At 39.0% G+C, this 13,488-nt stretch overlaps 1 long non-coding RNA gene across 6 annotated transcripts in view; it reads left to right on the forward strand.

Moving 5' to 3' along the window:
- Window positions 1-13,488, forward strand: part of LOC129534600 (uncharacterized) — a 157,243-nt gene that overhangs the window by 68,281 nt on the left and 75,474 nt on the right. For all 6 annotated transcript variants that reach the window (XR_010134741.1, XR_010134739.1, XR_010134738.1 and 3 more), the window contains one exon: window positions 9,483-9,675. This is a non-coding gene — a long non-coding RNA (uncharacterized lncRNA). The remainder of the gene's footprint in view (window positions 1-9,482; window positions 9,676-13,488) is intronic.

The following is a 13,488-nucleotide window of genomic DNA, read 5'->3' on the forward strand; positions in this document are numbered from 1 at the left end:
CTCTGGAAGCTTCATCCCAGAGGGGCACCCACCAGATGCCAGCCAGAGCTCTGCTGTATGAAGTGTCTGTCGACCCCTGCTGGGAGGTGTCTTCCTGTCAGGAGGCACAGGAGTCAGCGACCCACTTAAGGAGGCAGTCTGTTCCTTAGCAGAGTTCAATTGCTGTGCTGGGAGATCTGCTGCTCTCTTCAGAGTCTGCAGGCAGGAATGTGTAAGTCTGCTGAAGCTGTGCCCACAGCCGCCTCTTCCCCCAGGTGCTCTGTCCCAGGGAGATGGGAGTTTTATCTATAAGCTCCTGACTGGGGCTGCTGCCTTTCTTTCAGAGATGCCCTTCCCAGAGAGGAGGAATCTAGAGAGGCAGTCTGGCTACAGCAGCTTTGTGGAGGTGCAGTGGGATCCGCCCAGTTCAAACTTCCCTGTGGCTTTGTTTACACTGTGAGGGGAAAATTGCCTACTCAAGCCTCAGTAATGGCATGCCCCTTCCTCCACCAAGCTCAAGTGTCCCAAGTCAACTTCAGACTGCTCTGCTGGCAGCAAGAATTTCAAGCCAGTGGATCTTAGCTTGCTTGGCTCCATGGGAGTGGGATTTGCTGAACTAGACCACTTCGCTCCCTGGCTTCAGCCCCCTTTCCAGGGGAGTGAATGGTTCTGAATCATTGGCATTTCAGGTGCCACTAGGAAATGAAAAAAACTCGTGCAGCTAGCTCAGTGTCTGCCAAAATCACCACCCAGTTTTGTGCTTGAAACCCAGGTCCCTGGTGGTGTAGGCACCCAAGGGAATCTCCTGGTCTGTGGATTGTGAAGACCATGGGAAAAGTATAGTATCTGGGCCAGAACACACTGTTTCTCACGGCAGGGTCCCTCACAGCTTCTCTTGGGTAGGGGAGGGAGTTCCCTGACCCCTTGTGCTTCCCAGGTGAGGTGATGCCCCACTCTGCTTCAGCTCGCCCTCTGTGTGCTGTACCCACTGTCTAACCAGTCCCAATGAGACGACCTGGGTACCTCAGTTGATAATGCAGAAATCAGCCACCTTCTGCGCTGATCTTGCTGGAAGCTACAGACTGGAGCTGTTCCTATTCAGCCATCTTGAACTGTCATTTTTCCTATTTCCTGTTTTCTTTGCAGAAATCTTTTAAAGCTGTTTATTTATTTTGTAAAGGTAAGTTTCATTAAAATTATAATCTGTAAACTCCTTTTTCTGGCACACATAACTGTAATATATTCAACACACTGAAAGCTAAATAAATGAGGATAAACACAACTATTACACCCTACTCCCCAACCACGTTATAGAACATTTATTCTTCCTTTAAGACGTCTTCCTTCCATTTTGACAGACTCACATGTAGAAAGAATGGGGGCTCCAGAGTCTCTCTGAATAATTAACACAAAAAGCCTAATGTATTATTTTTAAGAACAAAAATATGAAGAGATGTCTTTTCTTCTGCACACCCTCCCCCCAAATCGTCTTATGCACGTCCTGGGAATGCACCCATCTTTGAAGACCTAGGAAAAACCTCACAACCTGAGTGAGGGTTATTTTTAAAAGAGAATATTCTAAAAACCAATGTGGTGTGGCAATTTTTGTCTTTAACGGGAGGATTTACTAATTTGTCAAAGAAGTTATAGTTCATCAGCTTTATATAGTGTTTACTATGTGCCAGGCACTATTTTAAACACTTTATAAATATTAGCTCAATTAGTCCTCATAATAACCCTTGGGATAAGTACAATTATTTTTTCATTTTACTTTGGAGGGAACTGAGGCATGGAACTAAGAGACTGTCTGGCTCTTAACCAGTGCACTCAGTTGTCTCTGCCTAGTTAACAATTATTAGAAAAATGTAACCCAAGTTTGGAATGAAATAGCAAATCAAGTCCCAAGCCTCTTTCCCCGTTCTCTCCCCGACCACCCCAAAGCCAGAGTCATTTCATGCTTCATTCTAGGTATTTAGTCCTGCCACAGATCGTTTTATTTTTTCAAAATAAGTCTGTTCTAGGGAGTGGCCTGGAAATACAAGTGGAATTACACTATTATTTTATTCTGATTACAATAATATTCGTTCTGGTTAGAATAAACTATTCTCTTAGGAAAGACAGGGTTAGGAGACAGAAAGTTATCACAGATGAAGGAAAATGAGGTCCTGTGCACCTAGGGAATGATTAGAAAAAAATTTAAAAAGGAGGAAGGAAACCAAGTATGCTTTAGAAGGAAAACAAACTGGGCTTAACACAGTTCCTATGTGTTTGGGGTTATAGGGAGAAGGCAAAGAATAGTGAAATAACACAGATGAAAAAGAAGAATCGGTCAAAATTAGGAGAGTGAGAAGACATATAGATTTTTAAATTTAATTGACTTTTTGATCTTTTAAAAAAAATTTTCAGCCTTTTTATCATGGAAAACTTTAAACAAATGCCTAAGTAGAAAAAAGTATGTGCATGAACCTGTAGGTAGGCACTACCAGCTTCATGTCTAGTCTTACGGCATTTATAACCCCCCTCCCTTTTCTGCCATGTTACTGTAAAGAAAACTCTCAGACATCATATCTTTCATCCATAAATATTTTAGCATGTATCTCAAGAAAAATGGACTTTTAAAAACCATAACTTAATACCATTATCACACCTAAACAAATTTAACTATAATTTTATGTAGTGTTCAAATTTTCCTGTTTGTATTACAATTTTTTCCAGCTTGTTTGAATCAGGTTCAACATGTAATCTACAAGGCTGATATGTCTCTTAAATCTATTTGAATCTGTATGTTTCCCTCTTATTTCCCTCTTGCTTTTTAAAAATTTCAATTTGTTTGTTGAAAATATGTGGGTATTAAGGAGAAATGATTAATTTGGTGTTGCTCATGGTGTGTGGATGGTGCCAGTCATGCACCCAAGTGGAGCTACTTAGAGAGCAGTTGATAACGTGGGTCAGCAGCTTAGGTCAAAGCAAATTATATTGATTTGGTAAATATTTGAACAGAGGTTTTTATTGAAGCCATTAGAGCAGTTAAGGTCACCAACTGAGAGACCACAGGGTGAAGAGTAGGTCAAGAGCTGAGCTGTGAGAGGAGAGCCAAGAATAGGCATGGCCAGAGCAAAGAGTGGGAACTGCTTCAGGAAAATGTCAGCAGTGCCAGTCTCGGTTTTTTCTTGTTGTTTTTTTATTCATGGAGAATGGGGTATCTATACCCTCAAACATTTATCTTTTGAGTTAAAAACAATCCAATAACACTCTTAAAGTTACTTAACAATGTACAATTAAGTTATTATTGACTATTGTCATCCTCTTATGCTATCAAATAGTAGGTCTTATTCATTCTACTTTTTGTACCCATTAACCATCCCCACCTCCCCCCCATACTCCCCACTACCTTTCCTAGCCTCTGGTAACCATCCTTCTATTCTCTGTCCATGAGTTCAATTGTTTTAATTTTTAGATCCCACAAATAATTGAGAACATGTGATATTTGTATTTCTGTGCCTGGCTTAATTCACTTAATGATCCCCAGTTTCATCTATGTTGTTGCAAATGACCGGATCTCATTCTTTTTTATGGCTGAATAGTACTCCATTGTGTATATGTACCACGTTTTCTCTATCCTTTCATCTGTTGATGGACACTTAGGTTACTTCCAAATCTTAGCTATTGTGAGCAGTGCTGACACAAATGGGAGTGCAGATATCTCTGATATACTGATTTCCTTTCTTTTGGATATACACCAAGGAGTGGGATTGCTGGATCATATGGTAGCTCAATTTTTAGTTTTTTGAGGAACCTCCAAACTGTTCTCCATAGTCGTTGTACTAATTTACATTTCCACTGACATTGTACAAGGGTTCCTTTTTCTTCACATCCTATCCAGCATTTGTTATTGCCTCTCTTTTGGATAAAAGCCATTTTAACTGGGGTGAAATGAAATCTTATTTTAGTTTTGATTTGCATGTCTCTGTGATCAGTGATGTTGAGCACCTTTCCATATGCCTGCATGCCATTTATGTCTTCTTTTGAGAAATATCTATTCAAATCTTTTGCCCATGTTTTGATCAGATTATTAAATATTTTTTCCTATAGAGTTGTTTGAGCTCTTTACATATTCTGGTTATTAATTCCTTGTCAGATGGGTAGTTTGCAAATATTTCTTGCATTTTGTGAGTTGTCTCCTCATTTTGTTGACTGTTTCCTTTGCTGTGCAGAAGCTTTTTAACTTGATGTGATCCCATTTGTCCATTTTTGCTTTGGTTGCCTGTGCTTGTGGGGTATTGCTCAAGAATTCTTTGCCCAGACCAGTGTCCTAGAGATTTTCCCCAATGTTTTCTTGTAGTAGTTTCATAGTTTGAGGTCTTAGATTTAAGTCTTTAATCCATTTTGATTGATATTTGTATATGGTGAGAGATAGGGGTCTAGTTTCATTCTTCTGCATATGGATATCCAGTTTTCCCAGCATCATTCATTGAAGAGACTGTCTTTTCCCCAGCATATGTTCTTGGCACCTTTTCAAAAATGAGTTCACTGTAGGTGTGTGGATTTGTTTCTGGGTTCTCTATTCTGTTCCATTGGCCTATGTGTCTGTTTTTATGCCAGTACAATGCTGTTTCGGTTACTATAGCTCTGTAGTATAATTTGAAATCAGGTAACATGATTCTTCCAGTTTTGTTCTTTATTTGCTGAGGATAGCTTTGGCTATTCTGGGTCTTTTGTAGTTCTATATAAATTTTAGGATTTTTTTTCCATTTCTGTGAAGACTGTCATTGGTATTTTGATAGTAATTGCATTGAATCTGTAGATTGCATTGGGTAGTATGGACATTTTAAAAATATTCATTCTTCCAATCCATTAACATGAAATATTTTTCCATTTTCTGGTATCCTCTTCAATTTTTTTCATCACTGTTTCATAGAGATCTTTCACTTCTTTGATTAATTCCCAGGTATTTAATTTTATGTGTGGCTACTGCAAATGGAGTTACTTTTTTTTCTTTTTCACATTGTTCACTGTTGGCATATACAAATGCTACTGATTTTTGTATGTTGGTTTTGTATTCTGCAGTTTTACTGAATATATCAGTTCTAATAATTTTCTGTGGAGTCTTTAGGTTTTTCCAAAAATAAGATCATATCATCTGCAAACAAGGATAATTTGACTTCTTCCTTTCCAGCTTGGATGCCTCTCTTGTCTGAGTGCTCTAGTTAGGACTTCCAGTGCTATGTTAAATAATAGTGGTGACAGTGGGCATCCATGTCATGTTCCAGATCTTAGAGGAAAGACTTTCAATTTTTCTCTATTCAGTATGATATTATCTGTGGGTCTGTTGTATATAGTTATTACGTTGAGGTATTTTCCTTCTATCCTGTTTTTTTGGCGGGGGAGCAGGGGATTTATCATGAAGGAATGTTGAATTTTATCAAATGTTTTTTCAGCGTCAATTGAAATGATCATATGGTTTTTATCCTTCATTCTGTTAATATGCTATAACACATTGATTAATTTGCCTATGTTGAACCATCCTTGCTTCTCAGGGATAAATCCCTCTTGGTCATGATGAATGATCTTTCTAATGTATTGTTGAATTCAGTTTTCTAGTATTTTGCTGAGAATTTTTGCATCAATATTCTTCAGAGATATTAGCCTATTCTTTTTTGACGTGTCTTTGTCTGGTTTTGGTATCAAGGTAATACTGGCCTTCTAGAGTGAGTTTGGGAGTATTTCTCCTACTCTATTTTTCTGAAAAATCATTTTTCAGAATAGTTTGAGTAGAATTGGTATTAATTCTCCATTAAATGTTTGGTAGAATTTAGCAGAGGAACCATCAGGTCCTGGGCTTTTCTTTACTGGAAGACTTTTTATTATGGTTTCAATCATGTTACTTGTTATCAGTCTATTGAGGTTTTGGATTTCTTCTTGGTTCACTTTTCGTAGGTTGTATGTATCTAGGAATTTGCCCATTTCTCCTAGATTTTCCAATTTATTAGCATATAGTTGTGTATAGTACCCACTAATGATTCTTTGAATTTTTGCGATACCAGCCGTAATGTCTCATTTTTCATTTCTGATTTTATTTGTTTGTATCATCTCTCTTTTTTTCTTAATTAATCTGGCTAAAAGTTTGTCAATTTTGTTACACTTTTCAAAACACCTTTTTGTTTCATTGATCTTTTGTATTTTTTTATTTCAATTTCATTTATTTTTTCTCACATCTTTATAATTTATTTTTTTGTACTAATTTTAGGTTTGGTTTGCTCTTGCTTTTCTTGATCTTTAAGATGTATCATTCGGTGTTCATTTGAAGTTTTTTTTCTGTTTTTTTTAATGTAGGCACTTATAGCTATAAAATTCCCTCTTGGTACAGGTTTTACTGTATCCTGTAGATTTTGGTATGTTATGTTTCCATTATCATTTAAATGATAAATGAAAAGGAAATTTTTCAATTTCCTTTTTAATTCCTTCATTAACCCACTGGTTATTCTGGAGCATATTGTTTAATTTCCATGTATTTGTATAGTTTCCAAAAGCCTTCTGGTTATTGATTTCTAGTTTTATTCCATTGTGGTCAGAGAAGATGCTTGATATTATTTCAGGTTGTTTTTGAATGTTTTAAGACTTGTTTTCTGATCTAAATTATAGTCTATCTTTGAGAATGATCCATGTGCTGAGGAAAAGAATGTGTATTCTGCAGTTCTTGGATGAAATGCTGTGTATATATCTATTAGATCCATTTGGTCTATAATGCAGATTTCATCTGATGTTTCTTTGTTGAATTTCTGTCTGGACGATCTTTCCAATGCTGAAAGTGGGGTGTTGAAGTCTCCAGCTATTATTGTATTGGGGTATCTCTTTTTATCTCTAATAATATTGTCTTTATGTATCTGGGTGCTCCAGCATTGGGTGGATATATATTTAAAACTGTTATATCCTCTTGCTTAATTGACCCCTTTATCATTATATAGTGACCTTCTTTGTCTCTTATAGTTTTTTTATATGTGCTGAAATATGGATTTATTTATAACCTCATTAGAGACTAAATCATGGCAACATGTTACAGTTCAATATTTTTGTCTAAATTGTTGTTGAGCCACATCCATCTGTATATGTAATACTGAGTTGCCAACAGCTTTTTTTTTTTTTTTTTTTTTTTTTTTTTTTAGTATTTATTGATCATTCTTGGGTGTTTCTCGAGGAGGGGGATTTGGCAGGGTCATAGGACAATAGTGGAGGGAAGGTCAGCAGATAAACAAGTGAACAAGGGTCTCTGGTTTTCCTACGCAGAGGACCCTGCAGCCTTCCGCAGTGTTTGTGTCCCTGGGTACTTGAGATTAGGGAGTGGTGATGACTCTTAACGAGCATGCTGCCTTCAAGCATATGTTTAACAAAGCACATCTTGCACCGCCCTTAATCCATTTAACCCTGAGTGGACACAGCTCATGTTTCAGAGAGCATGGGGTTGGGGGTAAGGTTATAGATTAACAGCATCCCAAGGCAGAAGAATTTTTCTTAGTACAGAACAAAATGGAATCTCCTATGTCTACTTCTTTCTACACAGACACAGCAACAATCTGATTTCTCTATCTTTTCGCCACATTTCCCCCTTTTCTATTCGACAAAACCGCCATCATCATAATGGCCCGTTCTCAATGAGCTGTTGGGTACACCTCCCAGACGGGGTGGCGGCCAGGCAGAGGGGCTCCTCACTTCCCAGAAGGGGCGGCTGCCGGGCAGAGGGGCTCCTCACATCCCAGACGATGGGCGGCCAGGCAGAGACGCTCTTCACTTCCCAGACAGGGTGGTGGCCGGGCAGAGGCTGCAATCTCAGCACTTTGGGAAGCCAAGGCAGGCGGCTGGGAGGTGGAGGTTGTAGTGAGCCGAGATCACGCCACTGCACTCCAGCCTGGGCAACATTGAGCACTGAGTGAACGAGACTCCGTCTGCAATCCCGGCACCTCGGGAGGCCGAGGCTGGCAGATCACTCGTGGTTAGGAGCTGGAGACCAGCCCGGCCAACAGAGCAAAACCCCGTCTCCACCAAAAAAATATGAAAACCAGTCAGGCGTGGCGGTGCGCGCCTGCAATCCCAGGCACTCAGCAGGCTAAGGCAGGAGAATCAGGCAGGGAGGTTGCAGTGAGCCAAGATGGTGGCAGTACAGTCCAGCTTCGGCTGGGCATCAGAGGGAGACCGTGGAGAGAGAGGGAGAGGGAGAGGGAGACTGTGGGAAGTGGGAGGGGGAGGGGGAGGGGGGAGGGGGAGGGGAGGGGGAGGGGGAGACTCTTACAGTTTTTGTCTTAAAACCTATTTTGTTTGATATAAGTATATAGCTACCCTACTCTTTTTTGGTTTACATTGGCATGGAATACCTTTTTCCATCCCTTTATTTTCAGTCTGTGTTTGTTCTTATGGGTAAAGTGTGTTTCTTGTAGAAAACAGATCAATGAGTCTTGTTTTTTCATCCATTCAGCCTTTTGATTGGAGAGTTTAGTCCATTTAAATTCAATGTTATTATTAATAAGTAAGAACTTACTCCTGGCATTTTTCTGTTTGTTTTTCTGATTGTACTGTGGTCTTCTTTCTTTCTTTCATTCCTGTCTTGCTTTAGTAAAGGTGATTTTTTCTGATGATATGATTTAGTTTTTTGCTTTTAATTTTTGTGTATCTATTGTTATGTTTTTTGGTTTGAGGTTACCATGAGGCTTGCAAATACTATCTTACAACCAATTATTTAAACCTGATAACAACTTAACACTGTTCACATAAACAAACAAGTAAAAGGAAAACTTATAAAAACTCTGCCCTGAGCTTCATCCCAACCCCCCAGCTTTTTAACTATCTGTTTTTTTCTATTTATATCATATTGTACTATGTCTTGGAAAGTTGTAGTTATTATTTTTGATTGGTTCATTTTTTAGTCTTTCTACTTATGATAAGTTTACACACTACAGTTACAGTGTTATAATATTCTGTGTTTTTCTGTGTACTTACCATTACCAGTGAGTTTTGTAGTTTCAGGTGATTACTTATTGCTCATTAATGTCCTTTTCCTTCTGATTGGGGTACTCTCTTTAGCATTTCTTATAGGGCAGGTCTGATATTGATGAAATCCCCCAGCTTTTGTTTATCTGGGAAAAACTTTATTTCATCTTCATGTTTGAAGAATATTTTCACCAGATATACTATTCTAGGGTAGACAGTTTTCCTTCAGAACTTTGAATACATCATGCTATTCTCTCCTGGCCTATAAATTTTCCACTGAAAAGTTTGTTGCCGGGCATATTGGACCTTCACTATATATTACTTGTTTCTTTTCTCTTGCTGCTCTTACATGCAAGAGACCTTTGGGAGTTTGATTATTAAATGCCTTGAGGTAGTCTTTTTTGGATTAAATCTGCTTGATGTCATATAACCTACTTGTACTTGGATATTGATATCTTTCTTTGGGTTTGGGGAGTTCTCTGTTGTTATTCCTTTGAATAAACTTTCTCTTTTTTCTTTTTGAGACGGAGTCTTACTCTGTCGCCCAGGCAGGAGTGCAATGGCACAATCTTGGCTCACCACAACCTCCACCTCCTGGGTTCAAGTGACTCTCCTGCCTGGCCATAGAAGCAAACACAAACATAGAGGAATTGGCTTTGGGCAGATGGAAGGACCTCAGAGAAAAGAAACAAAGGAAAGAAAACTGGATGGATAAAGGTACAAAGAAATTTGGAGTAGAGCTGAATTGCATCCCCCTCAAATTCATATGTTAAAATTCTGACCCTCAATACCTCAGAATGTGACTGTTTCTGAAGACAGGGCCTTTAAAGACGTAATTAAGGTAAAAAAGTCATATCGGTGGGCCCTAATACAACATTAAGGATGTCCCTATAAGAAGAGGAGATTAGAACACAGGCAAGCACAGAGAGATGACATGTGGAGACACAAGGAAAAATGACCATCTCGTCAAGGCGAAAAGCCTTTTGAAGAAACCAACCCTGCCAAGGGTTAAAATTCCCTGTGGAATTTTAAGCTTCACAGATATGAGGAAGTAAATTTCTGTTGCTTAAACCGCCCAAGCTGTGGCACTTTGTTATGACAACCCTAGCAGACTAATACAAATACCCTCTTGTGAAAGTCACCTTCACCCTTCAGACATCAAAATATGGCTCCTACCATCAGTGGCCACTGCAGGAGCATAAGCAGTCATGACCTCAGGTGCCACTCTGGCGGAGAGCTTACCAAATTATCATTAGAGATTTTCAAATTTACCAGATTATTATCAAGCATTTTAGGGGGCATTGTTTAATCTTAACATGTAATCCCTAAAATCTAGCCATCTACCTTTTAATTTTCTTTCTGTGAACCTAATTCTTGAGGTTCACAGTTTTCCTCCACGTAGTCTCCTTACTCTCCTCAGGCTACACTTTTTTTTTTTTTTTGAAAGGATCATTTGATAAGGAATGAAAGCAAGATAGGGGAAGCCTTTGGAGAACTGATTGCACTGCACAAATGCATTGATATGCTGGCTTGGGCGAGGTGATTATGTGCATTTATCATTTGTGTGATTATCTTAAAAGGAGCTCTTAAATAAGATAAAATAATTTGCTGAACTGCAAAGGCAGGAATTAGGATTAGAGAAACTGAAAAGCAATGGATCTTGGTTGTGTTACCTTCTGTTGTTTCTCTTAAATGAAATTTGTCCTCTGGTCCATGGACACATTCCAGTTGAGATTGGTAACCAGACTGTAATAGGATCTTTATGGCTCCCTGTCGGACATATCATCAAATGTTTAATATGCATAACTACTTCACTTTGGTGGCTTGTTCTCCTATACTTGTCTTATGCTGAAGACTTTAGTTGGTGACCACCCTTGAATGCCAGAAGCAGCAGGTTATTTATTGTTAAACATACACATACATGTATCGATTGGACTCTGACTACTTGGAAATTTAGAAATAAGACACTTTAAATACTAAGGGTACAAACAATACTGCAGGGACACAGAAGTTCTCTTCCTCTTGGTTGGTAAAGCAACTTGGAGAGTAGGGCGGACTCCCAGGTAAGGACCATCAAGTAGAGAAAACCTGGGAAGAGCTTGGCCTCGGAAAGCTGGGGACCCCATGGAAAAACAAACATTAGTCTAGCATGAGCATATCACGTCTTCTTGACTCCCAAGGTTACCCTAAGACAGCATGAAGATCTCTTGGTCAGACAGGGGTCTAGCAAAGCTCTGTGTCACCAGAGATATTTAAGCGTTTTCTTGACTAGTGAATCCCAAATCTCGTAAATTGTCTCACTCAGATTAGTTGCCTGCTAGATAAAGCAGAATATTATCCTCCAGATAGATATAAAGAGTAATGAATAGACAGACTGATACACCCCTTGGATATGGTTAGAGAAGCTGGGAATAATTTAGATTTGTATGTCCCCTGAGCAAACTCATTTTAAAAGGAGACGAATACCAACTATTGCTTAACTCTGCTATTCTTCACATCTTTATGCTGTACTTGACTGAGTCTGACTTTAGTTTATTGATATCATTTTGTTTTGTTTTAAAAGGTTTGTAGAAATACTATTCACAGGTAGCAAATAGGAATTCCTAATCACTAAACAGACACTAAGTCAATTGGGTAAGTCACGGAAAAAATATGTGGGCAATGTGGCATAGAGGAGGCCATGTTAGTCTAGCCAAAGTAACTTCACATGGAATCAGGAGGAATGTGAATAGTGCTACCTCCTCACACCTTTCAACCTGACAATCTGGCTATTCTATTTAGGCTGCCTCTGGTCATTGTGGGGGAAGGGCAAGACATGCTGAAAAGGGCGTGCCACAATTGATCTTTGGGTGTGAGACTCATTTCCTGGAGGGGTGATAGGCAGTAATACTAGCAGTAAAACAGTAAAACTTACTGGGGCACTGCCTTGTCTCACTGATACTGGAGGGATAGTTGTATTTCAGTCTATAGGAAGATATCACTCATCAACTTCAAAAAAACAAACAGGGTCAGGTGCAGTGGCTCATGCCTGTAATCCCAGCACTTTGGGAGGCAAAAGCAGGAGAATTGCTTGAGGCCAGGAGTTCGAGGCTGTAGTGAGCTATGATTGTACGACCGCACTCCAGCCTGGGTGACAGAACAAGACCCTGTTTCTAAAACCAAACAAAACAAAACAAAACAGAAAAACCACAACAGACTTCCCCAGCTAGGAGACACACACTGTTCAGCAAGAGGAGGCAGAGGAGGGGGCACTGTTCCACCTGCAGAGACCCATTTGGCCACTCTAAAATTAGCCCCATGATTTCCTTTCATTCTTTGTATCCTATGATCCTGAACTTGAAGTTTCTCTGAAACTATCACTATAGCTGCAGCAATCTACTGTTTGGGGCTTATTTTGGGCTATCATTTCCTATATTTTCCCAGAGATCTTATCCTGCCTGCTTTTTACTTTTCAGGTATTTCTCAAATGTTTTTATCCTCTTTTTTTATTTTCTAGTGCTGGTAATAATGTATTACTTTTAGAATTTTTTTTCTCTCTTAGTGGTTGGAAGAGATAAGGAAATTTTCCTTCTTGGTTCAACTGAAGATAAAAATTTATTTTGAAAAGAGAATCATAGTTTTCAGGAAGAAAGTCTAACAATATCCACTGATGATAAACTCTCATCTTACCCATCAGTGCTAAGTATTTAAATGACTACACAGATCTTTTTAAAAAATTATTTTCTAGGAAACCATATACCAAAGTCAAAAAGATCACAGTTAATACAACCTTTAGATTTATTTTAAAGTTGCATTATTCTAAGGAGGCTACCTAATTTATATAGAACTAAAATTCTTTCATGTTAAAGAAGAAGCGAAATTTACTTATAAAACAAAGGGGCTGGGTGCAGTGGCTCACGCCTGTAATCCCAGCACTTTAGGAGGCTGAGATGGCAGCCTCACTTGAGGTCAGATCACTTGAGGTCAGATCACTTGAGGTCAAGAGTTAGAGACCAGCCTGGCCAACATGGCAAAAACTCGTCTGTACTAAAAATACAAAAATTAGCCGGGCGTGATGGTGGACACCTGTAATCCCAGCTACTCGGGAGGCTGAGGCAGGAGAATCTCTTGAACCCAGGAGGTGAAGGTTGCAGTGAGTGGAGATTGTGCCCCTGCACTCTAGCCTGGGCAATAGAATGAGACTTTTTCTCAAACAAACAAACAAACAAACAAAAAAAAAAAGGGACTAGGATATCGAGTTTATTAAACAGATGCTTAAACAAATACTCATACATTTTCCTACCTATTTTCTAGGCAGAAGATATTCCATATTACTTTGTAACCTGTTCCCCTATACTTGCCTTATGTTGAAGACTTTAGTTGGTGACCACCCTTGAATGCCAGAAATAGCAAGTTATTTATTGTTAAACATATACATGCATGTATCGATTGGACTCTATTCTGCTTACTTGAAAATTTAGAAATAAGACACTTCAAATTCTGAGGGTACAAACAATAACACTGCAGGGGCACAGGAGTTTTCTTCCTCTT

Source organism: Gorilla gorilla, chromosome 6 (genome assembly GCF_029281585.2).
Source record: "Gorilla gorilla gorilla isolate KB3781 chromosome 6, NHGRI_mGorGor1-v2.1_pri, whole genome shotgun sequence".
In the NCBI taxonomy this organism is placed as follows: Eukaryota; Metazoa; Chordata; class Mammalia; order Primates; family Hominidae; genus Gorilla; species Gorilla gorilla.